The sequence below is a fragment of the Triturus cristatus genome, chromosome 6, assembly GCF_964204655.1.
Source record: "Triturus cristatus chromosome 6, aTriCri1.1, whole genome shotgun sequence".
In the NCBI taxonomy this organism is placed as follows: domain Eukaryota; kingdom Metazoa; phylum Chordata; class Amphibia; order Caudata; family Salamandridae; genus Triturus; species Triturus cristatus.
Window position 1 is genome coordinate 773,949,190 of NC_140589.1, and position 19,679 is coordinate 773,968,868.

Consider the following 19,679-nt stretch of genomic DNA (forward strand, 5'->3'; position numbering starts at 1 on the left):
TATTTAGGGTTTAATCTTGTGAAGCAGTTCGCATCCTCTCAGAGGAAAGAAAAAGACCTACACATTCTGGAGAAACTGGGAATGCCATTCATCGTCAACCCTTTTGTCAATACCATTTTAGGGGTGAATTTGAAAAGGGCAAAGACATCTGAGTAGTGACTTCTCAAGTACACTTGGGCTTCTTGGAGTGTGCACTCACAGCCTCAGGACTGGCTTTAGAGTTGGTGGCACCCAGTGCAACAATCAATTTTGGCTCCGCCCTATGACCTCCCTCTCTAAGGATTGCCTCACCCTCCAACAGGGCCTCTTATCTCTCCAAAGTCGCTCTCTCACATGTATTTAATTTTTAGGTCTCGCAGAGGGCAGCGCATGCGCTGCCTCTACGAGGCATTAAGTAATCAGCATTGCTAGTTAAACTCCACCCATTGCATTTCTCTTTGCTTAGTCACTTACCATTGGTGAAATCTGTCATTGCTCTTCTTAACGTGCTCTTTGTTGGCTGGTGGTCCGTCACGTCATTTCCGTTTTCCTCCGTTTCTGGCGGAAGCAGCATCGATCAACTACTCTTAACTTGCGCTGCAGGGCGCCATCTTCTAATGTAAGCACTACTTTTTTTTTTTTCCATGGCGCCTGGTTTGTGCCTCTCGCTCCTTGTTGTTTGTTTGTTTTTGGTAATGATTTCACGCATAAAGAAGCATGCTGACATCTATCGTGCCTGGGTGGTATCGCCTGCTTGAATAACGCAGACAATTTGTTTACTGCAACTAACTGATGGTTTATTAGCGCTGAGTAGAATTGGATTTTTGCGCTGATTGATACAAACACGCTTCTTTGTTTCTAAATTAATATTAACGCTTATCAGCAATTAAATACTTGTTGTTTTTCCATCTACCGCCGAGTTTTTCACATTTGTTAAAAAGATGCACTTCCACTAACGGGGCGTCCGTACCGGGCGGGGTAGAAGCAGCAATCCCTTGCCTACAGGAAGTGCCTGTCTCCATCTTCTAATGTAAGCACTACTTTTTTTTTTTCCATGGCGCCTGGTTTGTGCCTCTCGCTCCTTGTTGTTTGTTTGTTTTTGGTAATGATTTCACGCATAAAGAAGCATGCTGACATCTATCGTGCCTGGGTGGTATCGCCTGCTTGAATAACGCAGACAATTTGTTTACTGCAACTAACTGATGGTTTATTAGCGCTGAGTAGAATTGGATTTTTGCGCTGATTGATACAAACACGCTTCTTTGTTTCTAAATTAATATTAACGCTTATCAGCAATTAAATACTTGTTGTTTTTCCATCTACCGCTGAGTTTTTCACATTTGTTAAAAAGATGCACTTCCACTAACGGGGCGTCCGTACCGGGCGGGGTAGAAGCAGCAATCGCTTGCTTACAGGAAGTGCCTGTCTCCATGATAGCGGCTGAAGCTCAATGTGATGCTTCGTTTCATGGGCAAAACACAACGAAGGATTCCATGATGATTGAATGTATGTATGCCTCGTGTTAAAAAAAAGCTAACTGTAAAACCTGTCTTGAGTTTTGTAAGCAATTGGACTGTGAGCTTTACATTTAATTAGGGTTCCCTTGCCAAAGCATGTTTGCAGCCGTAAAATCCCACGTGTACATAAACACTCTTTAATAGTTAGGAATGCAAAGCGCAACCGGCTTTCAGAATGCCTCTACCAGATCAGGTTTCCTAGACTTGCTTCGCTGAATGGGAGGGTAGAACGCAAGCCTCATAAACTGTGGCGTACTGCCATCTAGCGGGCACCAGGAAATGATTGGAAATTATTTTTACAGCTATCCTTCTAACTCTGCTGCAGGGGGATGGGATGAGATGTGTCATTTCCTCTCAGTCAAAAGCAAGCGCACAGTAATTATAGCGCTTACTACCCAGCCTATACGTTCAACAAAATACAGGAGGTACAGACTGCCCATCAAAGCCATAGTTGTTGCTTATTTATCTTACGCAACTAACAACCACAGAGAAAGCCAATAGTCCTGGCTTGTTGTAGGTGTAATGGTATTTGTTGTATTATACATCTGAGTGTAAAGACAGAAACAGAGAAATACCAGTTGGCCCTTCACTATGCTATGCAAAGATTTTAAGCTTAGGCGTTTTAAGCCACTCCCTTAATTACATCGGCCACGCCCCTTTGAGAGACACACCCCCCAGTTTGTTCATTCCACTTAAACCCCTGTTTGTGATATTTAAAGAGCACACCGGCAGCTGCAGGTTTCATGGACTGTGCACTAGGCATTCATTTCCACACAAAGATTGAGAGTCAGCATTGAATCTGTAGTCGCCTAACGCCGCAGAGTTACTGTATTTTTGATTTTCCAAATAGACTTTGAGTTGCAGTACCATGTGACAGCCCTATTAAATGCATTTATTCTCCCTGGATTCCAGTCGAATCCAGCTTCACCACCCGTGGGTCACTCCTGCAGGAGAGTTATTTATGTTTACACATTCCCCGCTCAATGTTTTGAAATGATATTCGACGGGCAAGTTTAGACGGCAGTCCTATACTCACTCAGAAGGCAGTGCAATGTGCAACTGAAGACATTCAGCACTATATTTAAAAAAAAACTATTTTGGTTGATCTCCAGATTTCATGGCCATACAAAACACTCACTGCTTGTAGCACCACTCCATCGCAAATATGATTCCCTTTATACTGGCAGAAATAAAAGAGCACCTTCTGGTAGCACATCAATGTCTCCTCTAATCAACTGCGCCAGTGTTTGCTTTCAAAATGTTAAAATGTTCTGTAATAACAAAAAAGTTTTACTGTTAGTAGCACCTACACTACATACTTATAGCACACACTGCCCAGGTGCCTGGGATTATCACCATCCCTTCTTGATTTATGCCCATCCTCATGGCACTTCTTTCTCCTAGGCAAAGTGCATAGGTCCCAACATTTTCAGCGCTCTGCCCCCCTCATACCAATTTCAAAATGCAGCTATTGGAGTTTCTGAAGCTCCCACTCACAACTTCCATTGGTGCTTAGCCCTGCTATCTTGCACCAAAAATGGCTATGTTTTTATAAGTGCTTCAGTGCTAAACTGCATGGGTAAAAGACATTGTCATTTACAACGCCAATAGGTCCAACTCTTGCAAATGAGACCTATTGCATTGCAAATGCTTGTTCATAGTGCTACTCATACCAATTTAGGATAATAGAGCAGTTTACATCACACAAACATCATATAGACAATGAATCACACTTGTGCAAATCAGTCTATAGTAAATTTTACATTAAACAATTAGGACTACAGGGTGTAATAATCACACCATCCATACTAGTAGACAGTTTATTTTAAGAGTGTCTGTGTGAAGAAGTATAAGCTCAGGATCTAAAATGTACCACAGTGGTTGGGGTTGGCTTTACTAACAAGAATGTATTTCTGCCAGCGGACAAGATAGCCGCATGAGCACTCGGCTCCAGTACATGGCGCTGTGGAGGAAGAGATACTGCATCCGCTTGGGTGAATGATGGACCGGTGGTGAAGTTGCAATGTCCTGGGACCCTGGAGCATGTGGCGAAATGAGCTGGGTGGTCTGTGTGTGGGGGTCCGCAAGAGCTGTGGTTCAGTAGGCCTGCTCCAGGTACGATCAATATCAACAACAGGTGCAGACCTCTACACCTGAACCAGGGGCAATCACTATTAATCCTAACAAAGGGTCAAGATGTAGAGAAAATACCAATTGCACAAACAATCAATAGTAACGAATTACACTTTTTGAAAAAGAAGAGAAGGCAATTAGGCAAAGAAAAGACAGCAGAAAACAAGAAAACAACCCATATGCAAAATATTAGAAAAGTATACAAAATTAATTCAATACATAAAAACATCATTTAAAACAATACACTCAGAGATATATACTGGTACATATAATATTTGTTGTGAAATACAGAACCAGATAAGTGGTGGACAGAAGGAATTATATAGCAAGAGGGGTTCAGAACAACACTGAAACAACGACAAGCAAGACAATGCGTCCTTCGTTAGTTGCGGCCACATATGTGTCGACGGCGTTACGAACTTTGTGTAGTTACATGGTCATCATCAGGACAGAAGTTTACTACTGACTGTCCAAGAAAATCTATTTCAAGCTTATACTGCAAACCCAGATGATTTTGCAGGTTAAAATGGTTTACAAACTTTGTACAAAACGACTGAAGCCAAAAATTCTAAATACAGGATGCAAGGTTTTCAAATTAATACATTGCACCTCACCAAGGGCTAAACGAATTTTTGAACTGCATAAATGAATGTGACAGAGCTAGCTGTAGGGAGGGAGAATAAATCAATCCTTCACTCAGACATAAGGGCGAACGCGTCCCTCACATGTCATCTGAATCAGGAACTAGCCAGACAAGATGGCGGTGCCCAAAGCCACATAGCTCAGAGGGCTGACCGGCACCACATTTGGTGCTTGGTGGCTCCTGCGGTCACTGTGGTGGCCAACGGATGGGTTGACAAGAAAGTAAGTGAAAGCTGAGGGGTCAGGTCGCATGAGATACAGCCGGCCTGTGGAGGGACATGGAGCTCCCCGGAGACTGTACATGGGTCCTGAGTGAGCTCCGCTGTCCCTGGGGAGTCCCAGGACAGCAGTGCTGCAAGGCCAAGGCCAGAGACTGCGGTGGTGACCCGCGGGGTCCTGCGGAGTGCCCTCAGTGCAGGAGTGACTGCGGCCCCACGAGTAGGACCACGGGAAAGAGACTGCTAAAGGGCAACAACCGGTTCCCTGATCCATTGACAAGTAGGTGGAGGGTGCTCATGCCTGCGGGGTGGTGGGTGTGCCTGCTAGAGTTGGGAATCACCTCTGACCAGGGCTGAAGGCAGCTGGAAAGCTGGTTCACCGCAGACCAAATATGGTTACAGGCCCTGGGCATTTGTGCCTGATGCTGTCCTGTGAATCGCAGCCCAGCTGCAGTGAACAGTGTGCCGAGGCCAGTGAGGCGGCAGGTGTCCTAGGCAGCAACATCCCCACCATCAGTCGGAGAACACACCGCAGAGTCTGCCACACCCCTACAGAGATGGTGCGCTCCAAGGCACAGAAAATGGGAGCTGCCACGATCTTTAGCCAGCAAGCTGATGGCACTCCTGGGAAAGACCCTATGGATGTGATCCAGGGCCTAGAGGCGCATATGGCAACAATACTAGAGGCCAACAGAGACACTAAAAAAGAAGCCTTGGAGCAGCAAATCAACACCATGGCCCTAGACCTTGGCCTCCTTAGGGCTGACCACAAGAAGTTAATGGACAGAGTGGAGGCAGTCGAAAAACACACTGGTATGCCCGGGACCTGCAGTATACTATATTCAGAAATTAATAAGTGCCCTCCTAAAAACGATTGAGCGCCTGCAAGACAAAGTGGAGGATGCAGAGGGCTGTTCCTGGTGCTACCACATGCGGGTGGTAGGGGTCCCAGAGAATGATGAGGGCCCAAGTTCAGAACTCTTCTTGGAGGACCTCCTCGATGGCAAGGACTGCAAGATGTTTACAGTAGAGCTGGCACATAGGGGCCAGGCAGGCCACCGATACCCGGGGCACCCCAGAGACCCATTGTGGCCTACCTGCTCAATTTCCAATACCATGACCACATCCTCCTGGTAGCCCTCACCCACGGTCCCTGGTGAATACAGGTGACCACAGCAAGCATATACTCAGATTACACCACAGCGGTGGAGAGGCAATGGACAACGTTTATGCAGGTGAAATGTCATCTCCTGTCACTGAATTTGAAGTACTCTTGGTCTTCCCGGCAAGACTCTGAATCAGTGACGAGGGGGACACACAGTTTTTTCAAATGGCCGCAGCAGCTTGAGTCTGGTGGGGTCATGGCGTTAACCTCTACCACTCCCGCGAATTGCTCCAAGATCAGGAGTGAAGGTGATGGAGGTCCAGGTGAAAGCCCCATGGAAGACTCACGGCAGCCCTGATGGGGGCCCATATGAAAAAAAGAGAAAGCCAAAGTGGTGACGAACATTCAATACACCCATTCCTGGGACTCAGTGAACAAATGGGAAATCCTAGAGCAAGGCTCTGATGAAGGGGACAACTGCTCAGAGGATTCTGGTGGAGATTCAGAGGATCTTTACACTAAGGTGAGAGAGGTTGGAGGACCAACCTACTGGTACGGAGTGGAGATTATTATGAATACCTAGGGATGCGGGCGATACATTCTCCCTGGATTCAACCACGACAAACAGAAGAGTATCCCTCTGCCAAATGAGAGAAAAAATGCTTTCCACGTCTATACACCATCCTTGTGAGAAGTGGCAAAAAGGAAATGTAATCCTTTTTTATATACAACCCTCACCCACTCTAGTAGTGGCATGCGTCATCATCAGGTTCACCCTGACACCTAAAAGTCAGGGTGGGGTCCACCGTGTTCCAAGGTGCTCTTTGTATATTAGTGTATCGGGGGAACTACATGTAAATTACAATTCCTCATCAACGCCCAGGAATCCCTTCATTAGCATGGTGAATGGGAAATGCTTAAAGTAAACTATAGGAGAGGCAACACGGATGCAATGGTCCTATGACCCTTATTGTGCCAACATGCTTCTGCCCTACACTGATGGCCATAAAAAGACGAGGCCAATGGTCGGGCGGGTTTGTTTTGCTAATACTCAATGCACAATAAATTAGCACTGACTACATTTTTTTTTCTTTTGAAGATCTATTTATAGCTCCATGGAACATCAATGGGCAGCATATTTACCTCAAGCATAGATTGTCTCTATGTATGGTGGTTTGAGGAAGAAATCAACTGGGCCAACAACCCTTTTATGGACCGGTGCTGTTTGTCGCAGTGCTACATCGATGACATTCTAGCCATTTTGGAAGGAGACAATACTACCATCGATCCTTTCCTTACATGGCTCAGTGGCAGAAACCCATATTGTTATGTTATGTTATAGAATTGTACATAGCGCTCGTATACCCGAAGTGGTCTGGTTGCTGCAGTTCATGAGGGTGGGCAGTGAAACAGACTAGATATACTATGTCCTCTGGATTAAAAGAGACACATTTTCAATGCTTTTCTAAAACGCAAAAGGGTCTGAGAGTTTTTCCAAAAGGAAGGGAGTTCCATAACGTAGTAGAACGATTTACAAAGCCTCTAACTTCTCAATGGGCAAGTCTGAATTATGGCACCGCAATATTTTTCAAACCTGATGAAAGTAGGGGTGCAGGAGGTATGTAGCAGCGAAAGGCCTGTCTAAGGGCAACTGGTCTGATTTTATGTAGTGCCTTAAAGGTGGTCACAAGGCCTTGAAAGCAATCCTTTTCCTCACAGGCAGCCAGTGCAGTTGGTTCAGTGCTATGGTAGCTGAATGAAATTTTGAGAGACTGAAAATGAGATCGGTTGCAGCATTTTGTAGGGTCAGAAGTTTAGATACTATGGGGCAGATGTAGGTAAAAACAAATTTGCGAGTTCTTATTAGCGATTTTTACCGAATCGCTATTAAGAACTCGCAAACTGCAATGTAGAAAAAAAAACGCAAAATGTCTGCGATTCGGTAAAAATCGCACAGCCCTGTCCGGAATTAGAGAAATCGCAATTTAAAAAAATCGTAAATTTGCGAATCTGCCATTCAGGTGCACCCTGATGACATCACACACAGTAAGTGGTCACACCCATGCTGTTTCTCAGTGCCTGAGGCTGTGGGAGAGGCAGAGAGCAGGAGTACACACCCAGGAGCTGCACAGGAGTTACCAGGCAGACACCAAATACCAGGATGGAGACACAGGAGAAGGGAAAAGAGCCTGCAGAGAGGAAGAGGAAGCAGAAATTAAGCGAGAAGGAGTTGGAGGTGTTAATTGAAGAGGTTGTGAAGACTCACAACCAACTGTTTGGGAAGAAATCTCTGCATGTTCCAGAATCCCAGAAAGGAATATCTGGCTTGAAATCCAGGGAAAAATAAACGGCATTGGTGTCACACAGCGGTCCATCGACGAGTTGAAGAAGCGCTTGTATTATCTGTCCTCCGGTGCGAAGGAGAGGGTGGCTGACAGGCTTAAACAAGCCAAGAAGACAGCTGGCAGACCATCCACAGCGCCTGCAAGCACACCCCTGGATGAATTGGGGGAGTCCACCCTCCAGCCTGAGACCATAAGTGGCATAGGAGATGTGGACAGCTCAGCCAGAGATAACAACAGACAATGTAAGATGCATGCACAGCATGGCCTGCCCCCCCCCCCAATTCCCAATCACCCCATGAGCAAGTCAGAATTCCACTCTAGTCCATATTTTGTAAACAACCAGCAATGCATCATGGGAGATGTAGTCCTGAAACCCATATAGCATATCAGTGAGTTAACTGAACACGAGTGCAGGGGCCAAACATCAGTCAATAAGCAAGCGGAGGACTGTTAGCGTGAATAGCAAAACATGTAATTTAATGTAACACAAATGCTGTTAGTCAAGTCAGTAAATGGATATTCTGTATCCAAAGGCAAACCTGTGCCCCAGACGGCTGAGAGGGAGACACAAGAGGCACCTGGGGAACACCATGATCAGGAGGAAGAGACACTGTCACCCACAGATGTCACACCACCACCACCCCAGACCCAGGAGGTACACAGTGGGTAGCCTGCAGGAGATGGATGGGTAAGAGGAGGAGAGCACGGGAGCTCCACAGACCCTGCACAAAGAACAAGCACAGTCTCCGGAGACACAGTCACCCATGCAGTGTAGCCACACCCGTGGTCCCCGATGCAGAGCAAGGGCACACAGTCCAGATGCGCAGGGTGGGGGATCCAGTGTCTTTGCAGGTCTGGAGGGCACCATGGTGAAGGTGCAGCAGCTGCAAGGGGAAGACAATGCGGTCAATGCAATGACAGAAGGTGTTCATGAACAGGAACGTTAGGGACATTAAGGAGGGCATCAATTGCTTGAACAACACTGTTGCAGAGGGCATGATGGACATGGCTGAGGCAGTGAGGCTGTTGTGCACAAAATTGGGCAGTGAACGTGGCGCAAGGCGCAAGGAAAAACAGCACAAGGATGGTTTCACCAAGACGGTGACCCGCCTAGCCAATGCCACTTCTGTCCTCAGCAGACGCACAGTGGCCATGCTATTGGAAATGGCCCACTGCAGCCATGATGTTGCTAGGGGGTTGGTGCAGGTCACCACTGCGGTCGAACTGCTCCAGACAACCAACATTGCTGCCACAGGGTCTGGGGATGGTGGAGACAGTGAGGAGGTCACCAGCCGCAGCAGCATTACTCCACCCATTGCTGAGCCCCGAGGGCGTAGCGCAAGGCAGGGCCCAGCAGCAGGTCAGTCCTCTAGGGAGGACAGTGTGCAAAATGACTAAGGCACTGTTGTGCGTGGCCGAAGGAAATGAGTCCATGCTGCCGCTGACATTTGCAGATGGGTGAGGTAACCCATGGGACCCACTGATAGTGGAATGCAAGGTGCATGCAGTGTGTTAACCCCACGCTGGGCTACTCAGGGCACTCAGAGGCCAATATGGTGAGGCGGTGTGCATTCCTATTGCTTGATGTAAGGACAATAAAACACCGTTACACAATTGTCATTAATCGCTTTGTCTCATTACTTACTTAGAAATAGTTGCGTGTGATCTCAGCACATCTGTGTCTCCCATCTGCCATTCCTATGACACCTGCTGCGCTGTGCACTAGCTGTGGACATTTCTCATCCACTGAGTCGGTGATTTCAACTGGTGTCCCCTTCTTTGTGGCCAGGTTGTGTAGCATAGCACAGGTGGCAATGATTTTGCAGCATATCTCAGGGCGGAACTGCCGTGCAGCCCCACTCTTGTGGAGGCAGTGGAACCTGCTCTTTTATAGTCCAAATGTCCGCTCCACCACATTCCGCGTTAACATATGGGCAGCATTGTATCTCCTCTCACTTGGGGTAGACGGGTTGAGGAATGGGGTGAGTATGAATACACGCACTGCATATGCGCTGTCACCTAAGTGGGAAAGGATGAGACGTCAATCACAGGCAACAACAGATACAACCAAGGTATACATCAGGGTGTGTCACATGCATTTACCTAGCACGTATCCTTTGCCAAATTCACACCCAGCCAGACGTGTATAGATTCCACTGTGCCTGAAGATGTAGGAGTCATGCGTTCTCCTAGAGAATTTCGCAACTATATTAGTTATGATGTGTGACGCATCACAAATGACCTGAACGTTGATCGAATGATATGACTTCCTGTTCCGATATATGTACTAAGTGGCAGGGGGGGGGGGGGTCAGATTGCGATATGTGTCCCATCGATGCACCCTATAACATGTGGAAACTGGGCCATCTGATTAAAATCCATCCTGGTCTTATGCAGTTCCATTTGCGTTGAGGGAAACCAGATGTAATGGTGCATTCTCTGAAGCATGGCATCCAGGAAGGTGTTGAAGAAGAGTGACAGGCAACTTTGTGAGACACCTCCAGCCACAGCTATCACCCCCTGGTAACTACCTGATGCAAGTAGGTGCAGGGAACAAAGCACCTGCACATGTGGTGGAATTGCGTGCACCCTGCGTGTCTACTGCTCCAGGTTTTGGTGCAAGTAACGTATGAGGTCTAGGATGGTTGTGGGGTGAATCCTGTACCTGTCATGTATTTCCTCTTCTGTGAGTTGGAAAAGGGTGATGCACACTCTGTATATGCTTTCCTGTCGCCTTCTCATCCTCTGTGCTGCTGCTTGGATCCGCATCTGCCTTGCAATGACATAGAGGGCCGCCATTGTGTTTGAACTGATGCCTTTTGGGGCTGTTTTTATGGAGTGCACCTGGTTACCACCTGCTTTGAGTTGGTGGTAATTTGCGATTCGTAAATAGCAATTTTACGAGAAATCGCTATTTGCGATATTTCTTACATTTGTCTGCAAATTAATTGTTTGCGATTTCGCAGTTTGCGAGGCGCTATTTGGGAGTCAGTGTGTCTGATTCGCAAAATAAGGAATCGCTAACTGACTTCACTTTTTTTTTGCGATTCCTTATTTTGCGCATGCCTTTACATTTCACATGGGTCTTTTGAGATCGCAAACATAGATATTCTGCGAATTTCTGCGTTTGGGATTGGTATTTCGCTTCCTGCATCTGGCCCTATATTTTCTGTTGTAGGCGTATATGTAGTCCATTACAGTAGTCCAGTTTATATAAAATTAGTGCTGGTTTGATCTGTTTCTGAAGATTGAAAGGAATGTAGGGTAACATTTTTCTTAGGATCTTTAAAAGAAAGAAAACTGAGGAGGCTATTTGATTGATCTGGTTCTCGAAAGAGTGTTTTTTGTCAAAAATTACCCCCAGGTTTGTAACATTTGTCACTGGGGATGTGATACGGCCCATATCTGGGGGCCACCAATATGGGGACCAGAAATACGTTTTGTTTCCGAAGAGTAGAAATTCAGTCTTGCCTGAGTTTAATCTCAGGCAGTTTTCCGCCATCCAAGTTCCAATCTTTCCCATATAGAGTCAGAACTGTGAGGCTGTATGGGGTGGATTTCCTGTAACAGACACCACAAATTGTGTGTTGTCTTCATAGGAAACAACTGAGAACCCAAAGGTTCTGACAAGTTTAACCAAAGGACTTATGTACAAGTTAAATAGGGTAGAGCTTAGATAGACTCCTTGGGGTACACCACAAGGAAGATTCAAAGTTGTGGAATCAAATTTCTCTAGCGTGATGTATAGCTCCTTATAAGCCAAAAAGGAGGTAAGTGAAGAGAGAGCTTTGTTTCTGATTCCTAGCTTGTGCAGGCGGTTGGTTAAAATGACATGATTGACTGTGTCAAACGCTGCCAACCGATCTAAGAGTATCAAGGCTGCATTGTCTCCCTTATCAATGATAGATCTAATGCTCTCTGCAGCTATTATGAGGAATGATTCCATGCTATGCTGGCTCCGAAAGATGAATGGGGGCTCATTTAGCAGGCTGTTTTCATTTATGAAAGCAGATAATTGCTGATTGAGTGCTTTATCTAATATTTTAGCTGGGAAGGGTAGACGTGATATGGGTCGATAGTTCATAGGCTCAGATGCCAAAAGGGTGGCCTTTTTTATAAGTGGGAGAATTGCTGCTTTCTTACATAGCTTTGTAAAAGTGCCAGTGTGAATACTTTTATTACAAATTGGTGTAAGGTGTGCAGAACTAGCTTCTGTTGCAAGATGTAAGGAGCACACGGATAATCTGAGGAACGTGATTCAGTGCTGAATAAGAGGTTCTTCCCCTCCTCTTGGGATAAGGGGGTAAAGTTCTAAAAGCAACATTGTGTATCAAATTCTGATTGAAGATTGTAGTTGTTTGATAGTTTGGGGATATTTGGGTAGAAAGTAGAATAAACGCGAAGTACTTTTGGCTGAAATGCTTTTGATAGAGTCTCGTAAAAGTCTTGACTAGCATTAGATGGCTTAATTTGAGCTGTATTAGATAGTATTTTGACCGTTTTAAATTGTTCTTTGGCTGAATGTTTTGCGGATTCAATTTTTGGAGAGAAATAGGTGGTTTCCTTTTGAAGATCTTACAGCGCCATGGAACATCGATGGCCAGCATATTTACCTCATGCATAGCTTGTCTCTATGTACGGTGGTTTGAGAAAGAAAACATCTGAGCCTACAACCCTTTTATAGATGGGTACTGTTTGTGGTGGTGCTACATCAATGACATACTAGTCATTTTGCATGGAGACAACACTACCATTGAACCTTTCCTCACATGGTTCAATGGCAGAAACGCATATCTGAGATTTACCTTGACGTCACCATTAGAGCTAAAGATGGAAGACTCACAACCTCTCTGTACACTAAACCTACAGACCCCTGGAGCATCCTGCATTTTAACAACGCTCGTCCCCAGGCACTCAGGGAGAACTTGCCTATAGGACAATTTCCACAGATCAGGTGGAACAGCTCAGAAGGGCAAGATTTTCAAGGAAGAAGGAGAGACCGTAACTAAAAAAAACTCCGGGAGAAGGAATACCCCAAAAATATTATTGAAAAAGCTTGAAAACAGGCATGTCTATGACTTCTTGTATGGTTTCAATACTGAGACACTAATGTATGAAAACCTGCATGCACCAATCAGGAATGCAACTTATGCGTAATACCTGCACCAAAATTGTGTTGCAGGAGCAATATTTCTTGAGTATCAGAGGTGGTAGACACATGATTCTGGATTTGTGCGCATCACGAGTACCCATACTGGAACTGTAAAATGTGTTTTTTGTTTATATATATACTACTAGGTGCAATTGTACCGGCAAGTATTCACTGCCTGTGCATGCCTATAATTTTGAGTGCGTGTCACACTAGAAATTTTCTGATTATAGAAATATCACTGGGGGAGTATCAGCAAAATAAACTCGACCCGACAAATGCCAAGGACTTTTTACGTCCATCATTGTAGAGCAGAAACATGCTGGCACAATAATGTAAATGTGCAGATATTTATATAGCGCAAATCACCAACCGGTCTCTAAGCGCTTGCTTAGGGAACCCGTCCTGGTATTCCCCCGTGAGATAACCCAGCAGGGCATCCACAAGGTGAAAGCCAGGCATCCCGCCGCGAGGGGCCATTGTGGCGATTAAGCAAGCTATTGCCCAGAGTCGCAGAGTGTGAACCCATGAATCGAGTATGCACTGGAGCGAGAATTATCGAGTCCATGGACAATTTATGGACTCAAGACCCAGCCGAGCCGGGAATTGAACCCTGGTCCCAGGCTGACCTCTGCTTCCAGGTCTGCCTACTCTAACCAGTGAGCCACACTTCTCCACGTCATAGGACCATTGCATCCAAGTTGCCCCTACTGTTGTTTATTTTAATACTTTCCCATCCACCCCGCTAATAAAGTGATATTTGGGAGTGGATGAGGAATTTTAATTTACACGTAGGTTCCCCGATACACTAATATACAAAGTGCAGCTTGGAAAAAGGTTGAGCCCACCCTTACTTTTATGGGTCAAGGTGAACCTGATGATGAAGCATGAACCTACGAGAGTGGGTGAGGGTTGTACATAAAAAAGGATTCATATTCTGTCATGGGTAGACAGGAATCAGACAGCTGTTTATGCTTTATAAATGTGTTTATTGTCAATTGACGCTGTTGCAATGAAACAAAAATGTTTGTCTTCTTCTTGGGGAACTTCTCCTTATGACTCAGACATTCTCCAGCAGGAATGTCGTCAGCCCAGCCAGGAAAGAGAGACATATAAAAGAAAACGGAAACAAGGGTCAGCTCCATGCGCTATACTCAGATGTGGGAAAGGGAGTGGGGGAAATGTTACACCCGATTTACTAGCTAGAGATTGTGCTGCCTAAGACAGATTGACACTGAAATGCAGAAAAAAGAGAAAGCTGTTACTCAGACGAGCTCATGAAGGGCTTCCCATCTGAGCAAACCGGGATGTTACTCCTCCCCGCCTCCCACTCCCCAGGAATCGTGCATGCACCTGTGAGAGCCACATCGGGCTCCAGAGGGGTGGGAATACTGGTGCAACGATCCTTCCCTCATCAAGTGTCCCAAATATGGGTCGACACACATAGCTGCCAGGTAGTGGTAAGCGGGAGGTGTAAAGGGTTAAGCCTGGCTTACAAACTGATGGATTGGGAAAACTGCATGTGTGGCTGACAGCAGTGCCGGATACCTGGCTCTACGTGGGTTTCAACATCAATCTAACACACCAAGAATACATACTCGATAGGCTGACAACCACAGGGGATTTGCGATTTGCTTCCTTCCTCAACCCTATGGCCAACATATGGAGAGAGGAGCACCAGGGGGCAGGGCAAATCTTTTGCAATTCTAATCAGATGCGCTCCATGTCCAGGCTGAACCATTTCCTGATTCCAAAGGAACAACTAGGCAGGTTCAGAAACACCAGCATCCTACCTCGCGGCATCTCGGATCACTCGCCTCTAAGCACACAATTGGGTACAGGCACACAGGAGGAAAGGGGGGATGGAAGTTAGACTCTTGGGACCTGATGGACTGGACCACCAGGAAACTGATCACTGAGGCCATGGAACACTACTTTGCAGAGAACACAGGCTGGGTGGACTCAGAGATTGACCTATGGGAGGTATACAAGACCGTCCTGAGGGGCACCCTTATAGCACATGTCTCAGGCAAGAGTAAGGACCACAATACTGAAGCTAGAGGCCTGTGAGACTGATTATGTAGTTAACCCCACGTCCTTCCTGGCAGGCAAGATAAAGGGGGTGAGGGATGATCTGAAGGTCTTTATCCATCAGGAGGCCAGGGAGGTCTACCAGACAAATCAGGCCAAGATTTACGAGGTGGGCATCAAAGCGGCCAAGATGCTGGCGTAGCTGGCCAAAAAGGAGGAAGGCCAGAGATGGATCCTTGCCATCTTTTGGGGAGAGGAAGGGGTGGCTGAAACCCTGGCCACCATTGCATGAGCCTTGATGGAGCTCCTGGCTGAGCTCTACAAGGCTAGAGAGGTTACCTCAGCACACAGCCTGGAACACTTCGCAAAGGAGCTAGTGACTCCAAGACTATTTGAGTAGTTGTGCCAATCCTTGGAAGCCGCACACTCAGAGGCGGGAGATAGCAGACACCATCAATCAAATAAAAAGCAGGAAAGCCCCGGCTCCTAATGGCTACCCCCGGGAGTTCATTAAATGCACATAATCCCGCATTGTAAGCCCTCTTAGAGTGATGTACCTCTGGGCAAAGCAGGAGGTCATCATTCCCTGAGATCTCAAGAAAGCAATGATAGTCATGATCCACAAGTCTGGGAAGCCACAGAGCGAATGCACCTCATACTTCCGCATTTTGCTCCTTAATCTTCAAACCAAGATTCTGTCAAAAGTGTTGGCCAACCGCCTACTCGAGGGTGGACAAGCTGGTGGCCCTAGACCAATCGAGCTTAATGCTCTACAGGATGATGAGACACAAATTATGCATATTGGCTGGATGCCTGGCGAGATGTGACCGGATAGCCGAGATGGACATCTAGCTTGCTCAAGATCCCAAAAAGGCGTACAAGTCAGTGGAATAGGCCTATTTAATAACGCTACTGAGTGAAATCAGTATGGGCACAGGGTTCATGTCCTGGGTGTCACTTCTATACATGGTCCTGGCTCCAGGTTCTGAGTAAATGGGTCTTTCTCTGAGGAGTTTAACCTGGGCAGGGGCACCCGTCAGGGTTGTCCGCTGTTCCCCTGCTCTTTGCTCTGGCAATTGAATCCCTGGCCTGCTGGCAGAGATGGAATGCAGTGCTCAGAGGCATGAGATGGGTCCCAGATTGGGAGAATGTAGTTTCACTGTAAGCCAATGATTTTCTTCAATACCTAGCAGACACAGCCAGTTTGGTCCAAAAGGGTGCTGGAAATACCAAAAGTGTGCAGCTCCTTCTCAGGGCTCAAAATCAACTGGCATAAATCCATTGCATTCCCACTGTCACAAATAGGGGTGCGGGAGCCTGGCATCACCCCCTGGTATGGCAACCTCACACATTTAAAGGATCTTTACAACAAAATACCCGAAGCTTTTCATAAAGGACAACCTGGAGAAGATCCTTGATGCCTATAAGACGGGCGCAGAACAATGAAAAAAATGTGTTATTGTCCTTGATGGATAGGGCCACCTTATATAAGATGATACACCTTCTGAAATTCTTATTTGTCTGGCAGAATATCCAGTTTGAAATGCCAATTGAATTCTTTAGGGAGTGACAAACTTGCCCATTTTTGAAAACTAGACACTGGGGGAATCCAGGGTGGAGTGACTTGCACTGCTTTCAGCAGATTCTTTTACCTAGAAACCCTTGCAAACCTCAAAACTTGACTAAAAAAAACACATTTTCTTAACATTTCTGTGATGGAAAGTTCTGGAATCTGCAGGAATACAAAAACTTCCTTCCACCCTGCATTCCTCCAACTCTTCTGATAAAAATGGTACTTTACTCATGTGGGTAGGTCTAATGCCTACGACAGGAAACGGCCCTAAATACAACATGCATACATCACACTTTTCCACTCAAAACTGACCTTTTATTGCAAAGTGGATAGCTGTGAATTTTGGGCTTTAGCTTAGCCGGCACCTAGAGAAACCGAGCAACCCTGCACATTTCTAAAAAAACTAGACAACTAGGGGAGTCTAGGGGTGCACGACAAGTGTAACTTTTCCTAAGTAAATTTACCCTGAAGCCTTGCAAATGTCACACTTTGGCAATAATCACGTTTTACTCACATTTCTGAGATGGAAAGTTCTGGAATCTGTGGGGAGCCATATATTTCCTACCACACTGAGTTCCTGTATGCCTCCAGATAAGACCTGTACCCTACTTATTTGGGTGGCCCACAAGACCATTACACTAAAGGCACTATGGTGCTACACTGATGGATAAGCAATAGGGGTAGCTGAGGTATTTAGGACCGTGCTCTCATGCCACCCATACAAACCTACGACCCACAAACATTTTTTTAAACTAGACAATCAGGGGATTCAAGGGTGGTATGTCTTGCATGGATCCCACACAGTTTTCTTACCCACAATGCTCTGCAAATGTTAAACTGTGTCTGAAATCAGGCATAGTGCTTCTGCTTCTGTGAAGAAAAGCACACCATCTTGTACTCCCTCAAATTATTAGTTTTTAGAACAGTCTGGGTCTGGTAGATATTTCCAGGTGGCAGCCTACCCAAACCCAAAAAGTGCAGCCATTCATTTTTGGGAGTCAGGCACAGTGTCCTGGCCCATATGTGAAAACAACACTCAAAAGAACCAAATGCCTTGTCACTTCCCATTGAGATGGGATACCGTAGTCCACACTTGAGCAGAAAGATTGTTGAGGCTTTAGGAGTTAATATGGGGACTGATGTTAGGACAGGCCAGACCTACCACATTATTTTATTAGAAAATATATATTCCAGTCATACAGTGGGATTTCTTGCCCTGAGGGCCAAATTGGGGGCACCCCTACTCTCTGCTCCGGGAGGGGGGAAGAATGGTTTTTCCAGATTGGGGCCAGGGTGTGACCAATGCAAAATACACAAAAGAGGGTCCCTGACAAAGTAATAAATAAGAGGGGAACCAGGGAAAGAAACAGCAATGACGAAAATCTACCCCTTATCTAATTAATTTTACAATTCAGTAAGATATCAATTATAAACAGTGTCCCACATAAATCTAGTTTACTTCATTTATTATTAAAACATTTTTTTTCTCCCTTTTATAAAAAATCTCATCACAAAGATATATCCAATAAATGTATCACTAAACGATTCTTGATAAAATTCATACATGACATAAGTGCCCCAAACATGTAGAAAAAGAACCATACAAAATCAGTACATGTCTCCACGAATAACATGAAAAAAACAACCATATAATGTGAAGAAAACACAAAACAGTGTCATGATAAACTTCAACGAGAACACAGATTACAAATTACATACAATATACATAATACTTAAACAACGAAGATGCGCCAACGCATGTTTCGAGGGTACCATCTACTTTACACCATCCTTCATCAGGGCGCTGAGTTCATATTTTCATTCAGTGGTAAGGAGCCATCTGTCACCGCGAATATATTTTAACGGGCTCTACACAATGTAAAATACTATATTCTACGATCCAAAAACGAGTCAGTCTTTGTAAGTAAGTCTAAATATAAAACAGGGAGTACTCGACTCTGGCAGGACTGCCTCCTAAGTATAGAGTATTGTCTCTAAGTTGTCACACAGAATGCCCTGGGTATGCCTAGTCCAATACGTGATGCAGAGAAGTTAAAAGAAGAAGAATAAAGTTCAGCAGCCAAAGCCTCAGGGCATGTCTCATAAGCTGTTGTACATCGTAAGAAAGGTTCTCAGCTGATTACCCGCTTCATAACGAGTAAAATAAGCAGGCCAATCACAAGTGTGGGGAAATATAGTATGCTTAGAGATATCTTTCATGGATGCTGCCAACTCTGAGCATCAAATATATACAGCAAATGGAAGGCGATTAAGGGGATTCCGTCGAGAGTAAGTATACCGCTGTCTAGGTTGTGCATCCTCCGAGGCTGCAGGGTGTGACCAATGCCAGCGTGCGGCTGCTGCAGCACTGGGATAATCACTGTAAGGAAACAGGCCTTTGTGCAGATTTCCTCTTACGTTTTGCCCCATTTGGACTACTAGCTGCTGATTTCCTGATGCTGAGCATGCACTGAGGCCCGCTAACCAGAACTCAGTCCCAGGGTTCTGACCCATTACAAAAGGTATGTCGAATTGAATGTCCCCAATTGGCAAGTACTAACTTACATATAAATCCGTAGTATATGGTACCAAGGGTACCAAGGGCATGCAAGGCAGAGTTTCCACCCAGGGCTGTACCACTGTTTGTTCCACCCTGAGTGTGACAAACAACAAAATGGCCAACAGTCTGCCACTGCAGACTGCAAGAGCAGTGTGTACACCGCTAGTACAACTTTGCCATTACCATTAATGGCAAAGTCACCCATCCCTTATTAATATATGTAAATCTCTTCTACTCAGGAAGGCCTGTGGAGCCCTATGGCAGGGCGTTATATATTATTAAGTAAGCCATATATTTTTCATATTCTTAATAGCAACACTTCTAAATTGTCATTTTGCTGTGGAATAGTTGGTAGCTCCATTGGCTAACACAGGGTTACCAGCTGGCATCGCAGCCTGGCTAACCTCTGAATGGGACTGCCTAACTG

The 19,679-nt window shown here is 45.6% G+C and overlaps 1 protein-coding gene across 2 annotated transcripts in view; it reads left to right on the forward strand.

Annotated features, from left to right (window-relative positions):
* Positions 1-333: 333 nt before the first annotated feature.
* The window catches only part of LOC146817853 (amine sulfotransferase-like), a 369,387-nt gene continuing 350,041 nt past the window's right edge, over positions 334-19,679 (forward strand). Inside the window, exon 1 of one of the 2 annotated variants that reach the window (XM_085611335.1) lies at positions 334-598. The gene's annotated coding sequence lies outside the window, so the exon portion shown is untranslated. The remainder of the gene's footprint in view (positions 599-19,679) is intronic. The other variant, XM_085611336.1, reaches the window with a different exon arrangement.